This window comes from Canis lupus, chromosome 4, assembly GCF_048164855.1.
Source record: "Canis lupus baileyi chromosome 4, mCanLup2.hap1, whole genome shotgun sequence".
Lineage (NCBI taxonomy): Eukaryota > Metazoa > Chordata > Mammalia > Carnivora > Canidae > Canis > Canis lupus.
The window spans coordinates 57,762,789-57,781,558 of NC_132841.1; the positions used below are offsets into that span (position 1 = coordinate 57,762,789).

At 37.4% G+C, this 18,770-nt stretch overlaps 1 long non-coding RNA gene across 1 annotated transcript in view; it reads right to left on the reverse strand.

The window, feature by feature from the left end:
* The window catches only part of LOC140632436 (uncharacterized), an 82,066-nt gene that overhangs the window by 16,014 nt on the left and 47,282 nt on the right, over window positions 1-18,770 (reverse strand). Inside the window, exon 3 of the long non-coding RNA XR_012030008.1 lies at window positions 4,541-4,941. This is a non-coding gene — a long non-coding RNA (uncharacterized lncRNA). The remainder of the gene's footprint in view (window positions 1-4,540; window positions 4,942-18,770) is intronic.

The window sequence follows — 18,770 nt, forward strand, 5'->3', positions numbered from 1 at the left end:
AAACCAAGCAAAGAGCTGAGGTATTAAAGAGATAAACACTGTGTCATTTCTGTAAACCACTCAGGCCATGGACCTTGAGGATCCCTTCACTGACTCTTCAGAAGTACTTAAATAAGTTGATGGAGCTTAGAAAGAAAACCAATATTCAACTGAGGAACCAATAATTTAGCCCTCTTAGGGAAAGCCTTTCAGAATCACTCATTAGTAGAGCCCTATTTAAGTAAAGAGAGGAAGAAAGCATAAACCCATGACCCTGAGGAGAGTGAGAAGTATCAACGGAATGAATTTCAAAACCAATAAAAGCGAAATGAGTCAATCGGAGAAGGACAAACATTGTATGTTCTCATTCATTTGGGGAATATAAATAATAGTGAAAGGGAATAGAAGGGAAGGGAGAAGAAATGGGTAGGAAATATCAGAAAGGGAGACAGAACATAAAGACTCCTAACTCTGGGAAACAAACTAGGGGTGGTGAAAGGGGAGGAGGGGGGTGGGGGCGAATGGGTGACGGGCACTGAGGGGGGGCACTTGGTGGGATGAGCACTGGGTGTTATTCTGTATGTTGGCAAATTGAACACCAATAAAAAAATAAATTTATTATTAAAAAGAAAAAATAAAGGAGATTGGTGGGCTTCATAACCACTTTAGTATCTTCAATCCACTATCATTTATGGTTTTCAATGAGTGTGCCCCCAATCCCACCATGTTTATTGGATAGGTATCAATAAACATTAAAAGCATGGGATAATAAGATTTATGTTATTATTATCCCTAGTATTAAATTGTACAATTTTAAATAATCTGAATAAGAAAAAATTATTATATATAATACATAGTCACATTTACTCACTATTATTTGAGAGTAAGTTAAATGAAAATCCATTCATCTGGCATGAAGCATTGAAATCTTTCAAAATAAAAAATATCTATATTATGCTTCTCTGAGCTTTTATAATAACTACAAAATTATCTGAAGGTAGAAATGTATGTCATGTATAGATGTGACCAAAATAAATTATATCCACAAAATTAAAAAGAATAGGTTTCTAGTCCAGGACTTGATCCTATTAAATTATTAATCTAGTCTAGAGCAAGACATTTCCTCCTCTGTGATCTTTACTGTTTCCTTTTGTCAAAAGAAGGGAATTACCATTGATGTCATGCAATGTAAGTCTAGAAAAAAAAGAATACTGAAGTCAAATAAGTTTGGGAAATGCTGCAAAGTATATATCCTTCTTAGATATTCAGAATGCACTTTAGTATACTTAGGGTTCTGCAAAGCCTTGTAATAAAAAATATACTTATGGAAGCTATTTTTTAGATATCAACAAATTCTAAAGTTTACATGGACAAGTAACAGATCTAGATCTAGAGTAGCCAATACATGAAGAATGTCTTCAAGACATACTACCTTATTTCAAGCTTTATTATAAACTATAGTAATGAAGAAGGCATGCTATTTGTGAAAGAATAGAAACACATATTAATGGAACAGAACAGGGTGTTTAGAAATAAACTCAAATATTGTCAACTGATTTTTGACAAAGGCACAAAGGCAATTCAATGGAGAAAGAATATTATTTTCAACAAATGATGCTGGAACAACTGGAAACCTATATGCAAAACAACAACAACAACAACAGCAACAACAAACCTACACACAGACCTTACAATTTTATACCTTACACAAGAATTAACTCAAAATGGATCATAAAAATGTAAAAGAAAAACTATAAAACATCTAGAATAAAATATAGGGAATTTAAGTCTGGTGATGAGTTTTTAGACACAACACCAAGAGTATGACCTAGAAGAGAGAAAAATTGTTAGGTTGAATTTTTTTTTTTTTTAATTAAAACCTTTCAGTCCATGAAAGCCATTGTTAAGATAATGGGAAGAAAAGCCACAAACTAGGAGAGTATGTTATATTTGTAAAGGACTTGTATCCAAAACATGCAAAAATTTTTAAACTCAACAAGTAAAAAAATAAAAAACCTAATTTAAAAACGAGCAGAATGTTCTATACCTACTTCACCAAAGAACGTATAGAATGGCAAAAAAAGATGTCTAACATCACTTTCATTAAGGAAGTGGAAATTAAAACAAGGAGCTACTACCACACACCATTAAAATGGCTAAAATAGGGGGATCCCTGGGTGGCTCAGCGGTTTGGCACCTGCCTTTGGCCCAGGGTGCAATCCTGGAGTTCTGGGATCGAGTCCCGCATCGGGCTCCCGGCATGGAGTCTGCTTCTCCCTCTGCCTGTGTCTCTGCCTCTCTCTCTCTCTCTCTTTCTCTCTCCTCTCTCTCTCTGTGTCTATCATAAATAAATAAATATTTTAAAATAAAATAAAATGGCTAAAATAGAACATTTTAAATACACAATATCAATTGCTAGCAAAGATGAAAAGCAGTGGAAACTCTCACTGATTGCTGGTAAAAAAAAAAAAAAAAAAAAAAAAAAAAAAAAAAAAACAAGCAAAATGCTACAATTACTCCAGAAAACAGTGTGGTAGTTTTTTTGTAACATTAAACATAGTCTTACCACACAATCAAGCAATCATGCTCCTAGGTACACAACTGGTTAGAAAACTCAGATCCATATAAAAACTTGCACACAAATGTTGAGCAGCTTTGTTAATAATCTCTAAAAGCTAGAAGCTGCCAAAATATCCTTCAATAGGTGAATGAGTAAGCAAATTGTGGTATGTCCAAACAATGAACACTCACTATTCAGTGATAAAAAGGTATAAGCTATCAATCCATGTGAAGACATGAAGGAATTTTAAATGCATATTGTTAAGTGAGAGAAGTCAGTCTAAAAAGACTATATATTATATAACCTCATTCACATGATGTACATAAAAGAGTTAATAAAGAAGGCCTGAGACTGCTCTCCTTAGAAAGACGTGGCTTACAAGGTTGCTGCTTGGCTGGTGTTTCAGGACTTGGATTTCAAAGGGGGTTCCCACCATTCCAAGAATTCATAAGAGTGATCACTGTGTCTAAACTTCCTGTGCAAACAATATGGTGTGAGTTGGACATTTTTTCTTCCACGCATCCAGGATTTTGGTACATGCTATACAGAGTGTACCTATACAACAAACCTCTCATAAAAACTCTGGGCACTGAGTCATCAGTTAGTTTCCTTGGTGGGTAACATTTTATACACATCATCATAACTCATTGCTGAGGGAATTAAGCACACCCTGTGTGACTCCTTTGGGAGAGAACTCTTGGAGGTTTGTGCCTTTTATCCTGACTTTGCCCCCATGTGCCTTTTCCTTTTGCTGCTTTTATTTTGTATTTTGTAATAAATCTTAGCTGAGAATACTATTTGCTAAGTCCCATGAGTCTTCCTAGTGAATCATCAAACCTGGGGATGGTCCAAGAGACTCCAATATATATTACATTATGGAAGGCAAAATCAGAGTTGGTAAACACATAAATTGTTTCTTTCCTGAAGTTTGGGGAGAAGGATTTTTTTTTAGGTCAGTGAAATTATTATGTATTACACTGTACTGGTGGATATGTGATATTATGCATTTGTCAAAACCTATAAAACTTTATAGGACACAGAATGAAACTAACATATGCAAATTTAAAACATGGTTTAGGATCAGGAATCTCAGGATGGAATGCATAATGTGGCCACAGAATCTAACTGTGGTACAATGTATGAGGATAGGATAAACCTACCTAGAAATTGATGGACTCTATAAGAGCAAAGGCAAAAGGAACTGTATACATAAGCACTGTCCTCTACTTGATAATCCCTCCCCATGGGGATACAGGTCAACTCTGAAACCATTAAGCATATATACTGGATTTGAACAATTAAATAACTAACTGAGTGACAGATGGTGAGAGCCAGGTTTTTCATGGTTGAAATCAGAAATTATGCATAATCAAGGGGAGGAGAATAAAATAATCCATGTGGTAGTGGTTTAGCATTAAAGACATCAGTATGAGCCTTTAATTCAGTTTAATATAGATAGAGATGGTCAAATATAGAAGTATTCATAGAGATGTTAGCTAGATATATGATAGATAGATGATAGATGATTAGATAGATAGATAGATAGATAGATAGATAGATAGATAGATACCAATTGGTATGCACACATGTATTTCCTTGCTTTGTCAGCTGAGAGTGCCTGGAAGCAATGGCACCCTGGCTGCAAAAAGCACACCAGCGCTCAGATTAGAAACTCAGGTTTCTAATATCATTCAGCAAAAACAAACAAACAAAAACCCAAAAACAAACCAACCAAAACAACAAACAAAACAGAAAAAAAGTTTCCTTGTAAAAATGACTAATTCTAGGGACAGGAAATCTATAAGATGAGCCTGAAACATCTTGTAGTGCCAAAAAAGTAAGAAAGTACTAAAAAAATAAATGAATACCCATGATGATGAAGGTAGGCCAAAAGAACACAGAAAACAACTTGAAAAGTTCCCAATAGCAAAGGTAGAATAATTTTGGCAACAACATAAAGTCATATTGTACTATAACCAATGATAACAACAATTATAATACCTGGATTCATGGCATATCTTTCCAAATGGCCAATATGCAAGCTACTGCTTCCCAGGAGAAAAGAATGAAGGCCACTCAAGCCCTTCAGTGGTTTTGTTTGATTCACAGGGTCCTTGAAGTTTCCTCTGAAACTCGCACTCAGATCTCCCAATTTCAGAGTTTCTTCTTCCAGGATACACAGCTCAAGTATGACTGGATTCTATTGCTAAAATATTTCTTCCTTGAGAGCTATTTCTGTTCAGGTCCTTCTGATAGGTGAGCAGCAACTGATTGGCTTTCCATTTGGATCCAGCTTCATGTTGCCTTGTACTCAGTACCATGTGGGTTCAAGTCATGGTTCTTCTCCTTACAAAGAGGGTAGCTTGGAAGCACTATTTTATCCATGAGTTGGCATCTTACCTCTGAAAAGGAGATCATTTTACTTACCATACCTTTATCATGTGAACATCGTCAGAGTCAAATAAGAAGATGGGTGGCAGGGCGCCTAGGTGGCTCAGTGGTTGAGCATCTGCCTTTGGCTCAGGCCATGGTCCTAGAGGCCTGAAATCAAGCCCTGCATCGCACCAGGCTCTCTGCTCAGTGGGGAGTCTGCTTCTCCCTCTCCCTCTGCCATTCCCCTCACTGTGCTCTCTGGCTCTCTCTCTCTCTCTGTCTCTGTCAAATAAATTAATAAAATCTTTAAAAAAAAAAAGATGGGTGCCAATAACACTGGACTACAAACACTTACCTACCTATGAAATGACTCTCTTAGATACCTTACTCTTTTCCACACATTTTCTAGAACCGTCATCCTCCTGAGAAAGAGCACAGCTGACTCTCCTTTAAAAACTTACCCATCTTTCGAGGCTTATGTCAAATACCACTTCTTCCATGAAGTCCTCCCCAGTTTTTTAGTCAAAATCGTCATATTTCTTAGTACTGTTTTATTCTGCTAATCATTCCTTCCTTTGAGTTTAATTTTCTGGGTATCTTTCCTGGAGTAGTCATCTCATTAAGAGATATCTAAATGGTATTCTTGACCTTCTTTCCTCACTTACTGCATACGTCCAAGCAATAATTAATCCTATAATTTCACTTCCTTGGTATTTCATCCCCTAGTCCCATGGCCCCTACTACTGTATGCTTCACTGTCGCTTATCACTTGGGTAACTGCAACAGTAATTTTAACATACCCCCAAGCTCTGGTCTTACTCTGTTCCACTCAACTCCCCATTGTGCTATCAGAACAATCTTTCTAAAGTTCAAATATAATCATGTCACTGTTAATATCTTTCAGTAGTTCCCCACTGCTCTCGGAGATTAAATTCAAACTCCTCAGTATAGAATGGCTTGCCATTTTTTTGGTTTGTTTTATCAACAAAACAGTGTGATAGTGGTACAGAACAAACAAATAGACCAATTAAACAGAATCAAGAAGCCAGAAATAAATCCAAGCATATATGATCAACTAATATTTGACAAAAGAGCCAACAATATTCAGTGGAGAAAAAAAAAGTCTCTTTAATAAATAGTACTGGGAAAATTGAATATTCACATGTAAAGCAATAAAACTAGATCCATATTTTACACCACTGACAAAAATTAAATTCAAATGGATTAAAGATATAAATGTAAGACCTGAAACTGTGAAAATCCTGGAAGAAAACACAGGAACAAAGCTTCTTGACATGGTCTTGGTAATGAGTTTTCGGATATGACACCTAAAGTATAAGCCGACAAAAGCAAAAATAAACAAGTGGGACTCCATCAAACTAAAAAGCATCTGTTCAATAAAGGAAACCATAAACAAAGGGGGAAAGACAACCTACGAAATAGGAAAAAAAAATTTGCAAACCACATACCTGATTAAGGGATTAATTCTAAAGCATATAAAGAATTCATACAACTCAAAATCAAAATATAAATAAAAACACAATTTAAAAACAAGCAAAGAACTTGAATAGATTCTTCTCCAAAGAATATATACAAAAGGCCAACAGGTACATAAAATGATGCTCAACATCACTAGTCATTGGGGAGATGCAAATTAAAACCGCCATGAGATATTACCTCATCCCTGTTAGACTGATAATTGTAAAAAATGATAAGAGACAACAAAGGCTGGTATGGATTTGGAGAGTAGGGAATCCTGTACACTGTTGGTGGGATTGTAAATTTGTACAGCCACCATGGAAAACAGTATAGGGGATCCTCAAAAAGATGAAAAATAGAACTACCACATGAATCAGAAATTCCACTTCTGGGAATACAAGCAAAAGTAGTGAAAATACTAACTTGAAAAGATATCTGCACACCATGTTCATAGTAACATTATTTGTAATAGCCAATACATGGAAACAAGCTAAAGGTTCATTGATGGATGAAAGAGTGAAGAAGTTGTATGTGTGTCTACGTGTACACACATACACACACACACACACACACGGAGTATTTCTCATCCATAAAAAAAGGAAATCCTAATATTGGTTACAATATGAATGGATCTTGAAGGCATTATGCTAAGTGAAATAAGTCAGAGAAGGATAAACACTTGGATTTCACTTATATATGGAAAATTTTTTAAATTCATAGAAGAAGAGTAAGACTTGTGGTTACCAGAGGCATAGGGTAAGGGGAGGGGGGAATTGGACAAAGGGGGTCAAAGGGTACAAACTTCCAGTTATAAGATAATTAAGTACTAGGAATGTCCTACATACTTCCTATTATTTTCTAATCTCCTCATCAGACTGTACTCCTTCTTTGATAAAGGAACAATACCTACACCGTGTTTCAGGATATTCTATCACCTGTTCGGTTTTTGCTAGAAAAGACTGCTCTGAAATCAGTATTTTCCTTTTGAAATACCTGGACCCAAAGCCTAGTTTCTGGAGAATTAGCCTGGTTTATTATACTATGAACTAGTCTCCCCCTGGTTCTTAATAATTTATGATAGATTAATTTCAGATACTAATCTGTTACTCAAGGGGTTTATGCTTTAAATCCAGTTTGAGGAATGATAAAGTAATTTGCTTTGGTGAAACAATGTATTAGTTACAATCAGTAACTGGGTATTTTCAAACTAAACTATTGTCTCAACTAAATAGAAAACCGTCCAATTTCACAGAATCAAATTCTTAGCCAGTTGGTTGGTCTAGCACCTCCACATTTTTCTCAGGAAGCCAAACAATGTCCTCTCATGCATGGGCTGAGTAGGTGGAAAACTAGCCAGTGTGAAATGAGGGGTAAGGAGAAGGCCTATGAGGAAGACCCCTCCAGAACCCCATCCAGGAAATACTTTTCCCTTAGAGAATTTGTATCCAAATCTGCTGCTCATTTCTTTTGCTACAGGAAATTAAATTCCTGCAATTGTTCTAAAGCAAGGGTCAGCAAACTTTCTTAAAGGGCCCTGGAAAAGAGTGTAAGTTTTGTGGGCCAAATAACAAAATCAAAGCAATTACAGAGGTACTAATATAACTGTTTCAAATGTAATCATTTAAAAATGTAAAAAAAAAAAAAAAAAAAAAAAAGAATCATTTTAATTTTGCAGGCTTTGTGGCTGGTTTTGACCCTGGGCTGTAGTTTGCCAAACCATGCACGAGAATGTTGCTTATCCCCTTTATGATAGCTTTGTGGGTATTTAAAGATAGCAATCGTAGTAGGATATGCCCAAATGTTGCCCCCTACCCAATCCCTAGCTATAGCCTTGACTTCTTTATTCCTCTCTTTTCAGGGTCTCCAGAGACCTTGGCTTAACAACACTTACAAGTTCTCTATTTTAAAACATGGCACTCAGGTTTAACGTAATATTCTGGCTCTTATTTGTGTGGTGTAAATTTTGGCAAGCACCACTTATTCAGAGTCCATACTTTTATTTAGAATTCTTTTTTGTTCTCCCCTCCTACCTCTACTTATATAAGTAAGGTCCTACTTTTCCTTTTTTTTTTCTTTCCTGCTCATCCTTTGTATCTTAACTTCAGACTTCTCACAGCAGCCTCCTCTGACCGCCATACCCCAAATCCTGCCATCCCTCCCCACTTTCTACCTCTGTTTTAGTGCCTTTATTTTTTCTTCATAGAATGTATCACAATTTGTAATTATTTTATTAATTTGTCTACTTGAAGGACTTTTGCTTTCTCACCTAACAAAATAAAGTAAAAGTTTTAAGAAAGCTACAATTACTTCTGGTTTTAGCCTTTGTAGAGTAGCTACTATCAGATTTAATCTCTGCTGTAAAAAGCTAAACAAAATACATAAAACAACTGTTTTCAGACATTGAACAATAACCAATGCAAGGCTATGAGCCTCAAGAGAAGGAAAGCACATGAGGTAAAACCCTCCCAATTCACACATCAGTCTTCTTTGTGAGGGCATTTTCCAAATCGCTATGCAGAAAAATAGTCAAGCAGACAGCAGCAGTTTTGCTGGATTGGGGAAACAGAGATCAGAGTTCACAGCTACTAAAAAGACTGGGATTTGAAGTGCAGAGAAAGGAAAGAATAGCAGGAAAGGAGCCCCAAAGATATATATCAAAATCCCTCTTGGGTCCAGGGAATTGCTGTTATCAATAACGAAGCAGACAAATTATGCCCTTTGTAGACAAAAAATTCCTTGAGGTTTATAAATTGCTCACAGACATCTTCCCTCATTGACCCTTCCAGCAATCAAGGCACAGGAGGTGAAATGAGGAGATGAAGACTCAGAAATTGTTTAACTAATAATGGAAGATGTTCGCAATTGGTGAAGAGCTAGAACCAGAACACATAAGAGGATGATGGGACTAATACTAACTTATAGCTAACATATATTTATAATACCGATAATTATTTTGACTAACATTTATTGACCACATCCTTTATGCAGATAGTGTATTAAGCCCTTTCCATCAAGTACTTCATTTAATCAGCGAATCTACTCTAAGAAGTAGTATTCTGTGCTGAATATCCATGTTCTACTCCTTTCCCCAGGGCCTCTGTTTCTAACTGATGCTTTTTCATGGGAACACTATTTCTGTATGTGTGCTTCCTTGGAACTGAGATTGTCAGTAACTGGACTCATTAACACCATTTTTTTAGTTTATTTGTCTAGATGTAAGAAGTAAATCTGTTTCCTAGCAACTCTGTCCCCTGTTCCCTCAATTTTCCCTACTCATTATCTTCCCCATGATTAACTACAAATTAGCCAAGTTATGGGCAGGTTTTAGATTTCCCAGAAATGGAAGGGGCACTTGCAGACATTTGTTCTTTTGGCATAAAGTGGCTCTAAGGACCCATGCTTACTGAGGACAAAGCAGGGAAATGGAAGTGGCCATTAATCTTAATGTGCCTGCAGATTTGAGAGCCAGGCCTCCCAGAATAGCCACTTACATGCAGTCTTCTGGCTATTTCATGTAAGAACCAATGTTAACCCCAAGAGGACCCATAATTTTGGAGAAAAGGGGATCCTCATGACATCTTCTGCAAAGTTAATTGTCAATATGGAGATTTTACTCTCAGCTCTGTAGTGAGATCCCTGAATGAACCCCAATTCTACATCCCACACTTCAATATCCTGAGAATCAGACAACTATTCAAACTCACCTGCCAAACACCCTTTGAAAAAACGTGACACAGATACCAATATAAAATGTAACTAAGGACTCATGCAGCTCACGGCTTCCCAATCATGAATAATCTATACTGAAGACTATTTTCCCAAATACAGATTTTTTTTTCTGTAGCTATTTCCTAAAAGGTTTTAGCAAAGAAATTTCAGAACTGTGTCCAGGAACCAAGGTAAATCCTGGGTGATATGAGTTGTTATTTTAGTTTCATACATTTATTCTTTCCTTTGTTTATTCGATGCATATTTTTAAATACTTACCATGTACCAAACACTGTTCTAAATGCTGAGGATATAGAAGTAAACAAGTCAAACGTCTCCATGCTAAACTTTATGAATGAATCTATTCTTCTAGGGCTATAGTAGGATTACTCTTCCCTGCCTATGTGAAGTAAGGGCTTGATTTGGCCAATGAAATATGAACTTACTGATGCGTATCACTTTGAGGTAGAAGCTTAAGAGTCAAGATATGCTTTGCCATGTTGTCCTTTCCCTCTGCCTCCCTAACTAGCCTAGTTCCTAGAGTTAGAAAAGCTCATGGGAGAACCCCTAGAAGATCCAGCATAGATATATAGCATTTTTATATGTTATCATATGTCCCTGGAAAAAAAAATTAAAATCTAACCTTTTCTGACTGATAGAGCCCAGTTATGAATACATATATTCAAAACTCAATCTCTCATGAAATTCACCTAAGTCCTACCTACCCTGATCATATAAAATAAAATCTAATAGTCACAGCAAGACAAACCCTGTTTCTAGGATACAGAAGAATGTTGTGATGTCTTTCAACTATAAAGGCAGCAGCAGGATACAAAGGAAAGAGCCTGAGCCTGGAAGTAGGAGGACCTAGGTCCCTGCTGCAGTTGTAAGTTGGCTCAGAATCAGGTACATGCAGGCATCTAAGAGCCCAGTACCTCACAGGTTTCCAAACCTAACCCTCCACTACATTCACCACCTGATACTGTCAAAAGAATTCTCTTAGCAGATCACTAGATCTGGGCAGGTGAACTGAAATTAAGCTCCTCAACTCATTCCAATGCATCACATAGTGCTCAAACACATACGCCTTTTCATTAGACATGTCATGTTTTCTCATCCATTTGACAGTACCTGTCCCTCTGTCCCTGATTTGCATACCTGTTCCTGTTCTGAGATTGGGATTTTGTTCTGAACCTAAGCTTAGTGGGCTGAAGCCTCGACCACACATATGCCAATCCCTTTGTTCTGGTAACTGAACCCCGTCAGCCAAACTCCCAGCCACTGATTTGAGTTCTGCTTAAAAGAGATGACAGGGGACAGACACTTGATAACTCTGTGATTCAGGGCAATATCACTGCTTAAAAAGAAGTCCTGCTGGGACTTACTTTGGGATATAGTGCTGGCATACCAGTAAGCCCACATTCCTTTTTCAGAAAAGTTTCTTCCCCACACCTGATGAGGGGTGAGTATGTTTTAGCATGTGATCCACTGTAAGCCATAGCCAAATACACACCCAACACACACAAAAAGGCAACAAAGATCCACTAACTGGCTAGGAAATAATCAGTACCCTTCCTTGAGAGTTTGAACAAAGGAAAAAAACAGATATAATCAGATACATATAAGTTTAAACTGAGAGGTCATGTGAGTCATAGATGGGATGGTCATTTTTAGCCACACACTTACAGACTGGTTGTCTTAGAAGGTAGTATTACTGAGAGAAACCAATCAACATTTTTTAATGCATCTAGAGAGGGAAAAAAAAACAAAAACAAAAAAACAGATGAGAGAAAACTCAATCCTTAGGACCTTTACATCAAAGCATATGTTTTTCTGAAACAAAGTACAAAATTGTCTTTCATTTTTTTGAAATGTCCCTGTAAACTTTCAAAATTCTCCTTTATAAAGAACCAGCTACAATGAGTTCAGTTCTTTGCAAATAAAAAAATTTCCTATCTTGAATTTCCCCAAGTGGTAAACACTGGTCTTTTGTAACCTGAAGCTTCCTTTTGGGTGTGACAAATTAGACTACTATCTGGATTTAGGACATTCTTCCCTACCAGCCTGGGCCACTAAAGCCCCAACATTACTCCCAGCTGAGCCAGTCTTAATTATGCAGATATTTCTCTTTTCCCCCAGCTTTATTGAGGTATGATTGACAAATAAAATTGTATAGCAAATATAATGTGATAATCTGATACACATAAACATTACGAAAGGATCACACCATTCAGCTAATTAGCACACTCATAACCACACATATTTATCTTTTTTTATGATGAGAACACTTAAACTCTATTCCCTTAGCAAATTTCAATTACACAATACAGTATTATCAACCATAGTTACCATGTAATACACTAGATCCTCAGATGTTATGCATCTTATAACTGCAAGTCTGCACCCTTTTACTAACTTCTCCCCATATTCCCAACCACCCAGCCCCTGGAAACCACCATTCTACTCTATTTTTATGAAGCCAATTTTCTTTTTTAAAAAAATTCCACATAAAGTAATACCGTGCAGTATTGACTTATCTCCATCCAGCTTATTTCACTTAGCATTAATAATGCCCTTTGGTTTCATCCATGTTGTCACAAGTGACAGGATTTTCTTCTTTTTATGACTGAATACTATTCCATTGTATGCTTGTGCGTGTGTGTGTGTATTACATTTTCTTTATCCATTCATCCATTGAGGGACACTAAGTTGTGTTTATTTTTATGTCTTGGCTATTGTGAATAATGTGACAACAAACAGGTGTGAAGTGATATCTCATTGTGGTTTTGATTTACATTTCACTGATGGTTAGTATCTTAAGCACCTTTTCAAGTATTTTTTGGCCATTTATATATATTCTTTGGGGAAAAAATGTCTATTCAGGTCCTCTTCCTTTTTTGATTGGATTATTTGTTTTTTTGCTATTGAGTTGTATGGATTTCTTATGTATTTTGGATATTAGCCTCTTATCAGATATGTGGTTTGCAAATATTTTCTCTCATTCCATAGAGAAAACTTTTCATTTTGTTATGGTTTTCTTTGCTGAGCAGAAGCTTTTTAGTTTGATGTAGCCCCAACTTGCTTATTCTTTCCTTTGTTGCCTTTGTTTTAGGTGTCAAATCCAAAAAAATTATTGTCAAGACCAAAGTCAAGGAACTTATCCATTATGTTTTCTTCTAGGAATTTAAGGGTTTCAGGTCTTAGTTTAAGTCTTTAATACATTTTGAGTTAATTTTGGGGTGTAGTTTAAGACAAGGGCCCAGTTTTATTTTTTTGCATGGATATACCCAGTTTTCCTGGCACCATTTATTGAAGACATTCCTTCCTTTCTTCATTGTTTATTTTTGGTGGCTTTGTTCAAAATTAATTGACCATATTATATGTGAGTTTATTTCTGGGCTCTCTATCCTATTTCAGTGAGTTCATGTCTGTTTTTATGTCAATACCATACCATTTTGATAATTATAGCTTTGTAATAGAGTTTGTGTGTAGTGCCCACTGATATCTTCATAATCCATGAAAATCAATAGGAAAAGCAGGATTTGATTTGCATAGATTTCCAGAACATGCTATTTGTTAGTGACAGTCAACCCACAGAGCCTAGGACTCCTGAGATTCTGGAATGAGTTTAGCTGACTACCCTCATTCAAACATACTCCAGACAATCCCCAGGAAATTATTTCACCACATTATTCTTTCCAAGGGTCAAGTCTTACTGTGAGCTGGTTACATTTGTCTCCTCTTTTTACAACACAGCTAACTTAATGCTGAGAGGTCCTTGCTGTCTCCACATCTTCCTGTACTGACTTCTTTCTTTGCTGAAATACAGCTGGTAGACCTAGGACACTCATAGTGAAAGGGAACCTGAATTATCCATCAGACTCACCAGTGTTTGCTGAGCAATATTCTCCTCACTGTATCTTGTCCTTTTTCTCCAGAACCAGAAAAAAGTTTTAAAATATGTATTTATTGGAAGACAGGTATTAAGAATACATTTATTTACTCATTAGATAGAAATTAATGGATGTTCAATATAATTAACCTATTATCAGTGATTATATGTTTGTTAAATTTCTATGCAACAGTTCTATAAACAATCTTAAAATATTTGCTCGAGCATGGTAGTTAAGGATGTAGCCCGAAGAGTCAGTTGCCTGGGTTTTAATACTAGCCTTTCCACTCACCAGTTGTTATTCGTGAACATGACACAAACTTTCTAAGGTTTAGTTCCTCCTCTATAAAATAGGAATGAAAATAGAAACAACCTTGCAAGATCATTGTGTAAGTTGAATGACATACATGTGTGCTGGTTAATTCTGTGTGTCAGCTTGACTGAGCCATGGTGGTGGAGGGAGGGGAGGGAAGGGGGTACCCAGAGAATTTATTAGACGATATTCTGGGTGTGTTTGTGACTATGTTTTTGGATGAGATTAACCTGTCAATTAGGAGGTTGGGTAAGATGGACTGTTCTCCCTTACGTGGGCAGCCCTCATCTAATCAGTTGAAGGCCTGAATAGGACAGATGAATAACCCTCCCTCATATAAGAGGGAACTCTTGCCTTAAAACAAAACCTACTTGAGCTAGGACATTGGTCTTGTCTGGCCTTTAGACTTGTCCTGAAGCATCTGCTCTTCTTGGTTCTCAAGACTGCCAGTTTGCAGACTGATACGTCCATCATCAGCTTACCTGTTCCTCAGACTTCTGGATAGGAATGGAGCAACACATCAGCTCTCCTGTGTCTCCAAATTGCTGACTGCAGATCTGGGACTTCTCAGCCTCCCTAACTGCATGATCTGATTCCTTATAATAAATCAATGTAGATAGATACATAGATACATAGACTGACCCTACTGGTTCTGTTTCTCTGGAGAACTCTAACTACTACAGCATGTAAAGCATTTAGCACAGTGTCAGACTCATACTGAGCACCTAATTCAAGATAGCAATTATTATAAATAAGGGGCCGTAGTAGGCACGGGAGGAGGCCACCACTGAGATGACTCAAAATCAAATATTTGCCTTCAGGGAACTCACAGATTAATAGAAGTGATAGGGTGTGTATATTACTAAATGTTTGTCCTTTGCTTAAAATCCTTCAATGGCAACCAATGAGCTGTGAGCCAGAATAGCTGACTCCTAAGTATGGAATATAAGCCTCTCTCTTATCTAGTCCTTGAAACACCTTTGCACATCTTGTTGACATGGTTTTTTCCTGTTGCACACTGAGTTCCTTCCCACCTCAATGGCCTTTCAAACACTGCACCTTTGCCTCTGACCATGGGTTCTCTTTGATTCCCCCAAATCTCCTATTCATCTGTCAAACTGCATCTTATATGACTTCAGATGCTCCTCTATACATATTCCCTTTAGCACCTTTCCTTTTCCTATAAAGCACATTCCATAGACCAACATCACTACTGGTTTTCAAATCCTGTAGAGGTCCAGCATGAATCCAAATCATCCCTATCTAGGATGCCAACACATTGAAGAACTCTGGAGGAGCACCCAGAGGCCACATGCTAGTGTAAGGGATCCAGGAACCTCTGGGGAGAACCTAACCTCAAAGAAGATGACCCAAGAACAAAGCCTTAGGCCCGCTCAGGAGGGTATTAAATTTAACTGAATATTTACCTAAAAACCTAAAAAGCCAGTGGTCAAAAACTGTCATCTTATTTCCCTTACTTTCCTTAGAAATACTTACTCCATTTCCACTTTCTCAGTCCAGATTTTCTTCTTTTAACTTCCTGGAACATGGGACAGAACTAAACATGAACAATTAATGAACAATTCACCCCATGCAAGGTTGCAAATTATCTTCTTGAAAACTATATGGCTGGTTATCTCAGTAGTCAAAGCTTACAACATGGATCCAGTCTCCATGTAGACCAAAAAACAACTACACCCTTGGATGCATTCAAAGCTAATATGAAGGGATGTCAATCTAAAATGGAACTAGAGGGATCCCTGGGTGGCTCAGCGGTTTGGTGCCTGCCTTTGGCCCAGGGCGCGATCCTGGAGTCCCGGGATTGGGCCCCGCATCGGGCTCCCAGCATGGAGCCTGCTTCTCCCTCCTCCTGTGTCTCTGCCTCTCTCTCAATCTCTGTGTCTATCATGAATAAATAAATAAATCTTTTAAAAAAATAAATAAAGTAAAATGGAACTAGAGAAAATAAAATGGAAAATGTCATGTATATACCTTCAGAAGAATAGAATTTAAGAACTAAGAAACTCATTTCTCATGACTGCCTGATTTACAGAAGACTGAGACACATCTCCTGACCAATGATCATCTACCAAGAATCTTTCCCCTTCCTCAAGCCAAAGAACTTGCTGCTTGGACTCTGGCTGGACTTTCCTCTCTTTACATTCCCTGCCCATAAATACAGACTGCCCCAAACCCTCAATGGACTTTCCTGTAGCTTGTTACAGCATAGCTTTCTTGAATTGCAACTCCTCTGCTATTCCCAAATAAACTCAATTTAATAAACTAATTTGAGTTTGCCTCAGTTTACCTCTAATAGTAACATATAGGAGAGAATAGAGAACATGACATGAAAGGGATGCAGAACATACTCTCTTCTAGCAAAATAAGAGCAACGTGGCCTACTCCTGGAATGTTGTAGAAGCCTTGCCTAATGCTTTGCTGTCCCCAGCCATTTCTCATAGCTTTCCAATCCCCACAGTTAAAGCCATTCCATATCCTATGCAGGTTAAGACACACATAAGAGATCTAAGATTCAAATTCTTATCAGAAATAATCCTTAGCAATATTTAATATTATTGTATTTGATTACACATTCAATATAAAAACAATAGAAACTACAGAAAAGCTCAAAAAGCTCAAAACTAAAATTACCTCCAATTATATCACTCAGAATAACAGATAGTATTTTAGTACATGTTTTTCCAGTTTATACTTGCACATGCAAACATATATACACATCAATGGTAGTATATCAAAATATGGTTGTGTGATTTGCTTTTTTCCCTAACTATATAATTTGAGCATTCTCTCATATTATAAACAATCTTCTAAATTATTATGGCTTTGAAATCTATTAAATAAAAAAACCATAATATAGTTAACCAATCCTCTGTTGTTGGATAGCAAGTTATTTTCCACTGTTTTTGCTATTCTAAATGGCCTCACAATTAATGTTCTTAAGCCATCATCTTTCTGAGCCTCCAGGGATTTCTTAAGTTAAATACTAAGAAATGGAACAGCTGAACCAAAAGATGTGCATATTTTTAAGAATTTTGGAGTTGATTTCGAAATAGTCTCATAGAAGGGTACCTTGGCCAGGAAATTTTTTTCCAATAGTACATGAGACTTATTCAGAAGAATTTAAGGAGTCCTAAGCTCATAGAGATAACACAGTATCCACCTATCCATCCATCCATTCATCCATCCAACCAGCCAGGCATGTAACAAATATTTATTGAGTGCAAACTCTACACATGTGCTAGAGACAGAGTAGTAAAAAAGACAAACATAACTCTTGCCTTTCCTTACTCTCAGTCTAGTAGAGAAATCAGACCAGCAATGACAACTCTGACCAGTTTAACCCTACTACTGCTTCCATTCCGACACTGTCTCAATTTAAAAACAAGGTCTCTCTTTTACTGTTAAGACTCAGAGTCTCATGCTGGGTCTTCTTATTTTTTCACAACAGGGTCTTTTTCTCATGAGTTTTCTTGGAGATGCTATAGGGTACTAGAACAGCAGCCAAACCAGCTAAGTTAGCTATGCCAGACTCCAGCGGCACATTATTCCTTTTCTGGAAAAGTTATAAAAATCATGACCACTTTGGGCCCCACTTTACTCACTCTGTGCCAGACCTTATACCAGGCACTTAATATAAATTATTTCATCTAATGCAAACAACAATGTAGTGGGAATGATAACTGTTCTTTTTCTAATCTACAAATAAACAACAGGAGGATCAGAAAATTTTTAACTTGCTCAGAGAACAGAATCAGGATATAAATACAAGTCTCTCTTACATGTATTTCACTATACTGTTTCCCTGGGTCTCTGTCTATGCCCTGCTACAATGCTTTGTCCTGTCTGACTAGGCATTTCCCTGATCATCCCCTGCTAGGACCATCTCCAAAGGCAATGGGCAGCCGGGGCCTGGCCTCCAAACTACTTTGACAGGGTATCAAACTGCCTGGGGGCAAACCCAATAATATCTACTGCCAGTTGTTGTGCCCAAGATAGCGAATCCGAGAAACCACCAAGGAGCCGACACCGATGCAAACACACGAGGGTTTATTTACAAGCTTCGGCTTGGGTCCAAGTATACCCAACACAGCAGAGCAGGGACTTGGACCCTAGGTGGGTTCCAGCTTAGTTTTAAGGGCTGGTCTAGGGGACCTCCAGGAGGGGTGGAGGAATTTCTTAAGTTCTGTTTACATTCTGATATGGGGCTTTCAAGGGCATTGAGCTCTGTTCTCATTCTAATATGGGGCTTTCTGCCACTGGCTTGGCTCCGTTCTCATTCTAATATGGGGCTTTCTAGGGCTTTAAGTTGTAAGCTGTTTTTTTTTTTTTTTCCTGTAACTGAAGTGAGGTAAAGTTCAGCTCTTATTCACAGGGGCCTGGGATGGCTGTACTTGTGCTAACGCTGAATTTAAGGTGGAATGGCCTTAATTTTCTCGGCCTCCACA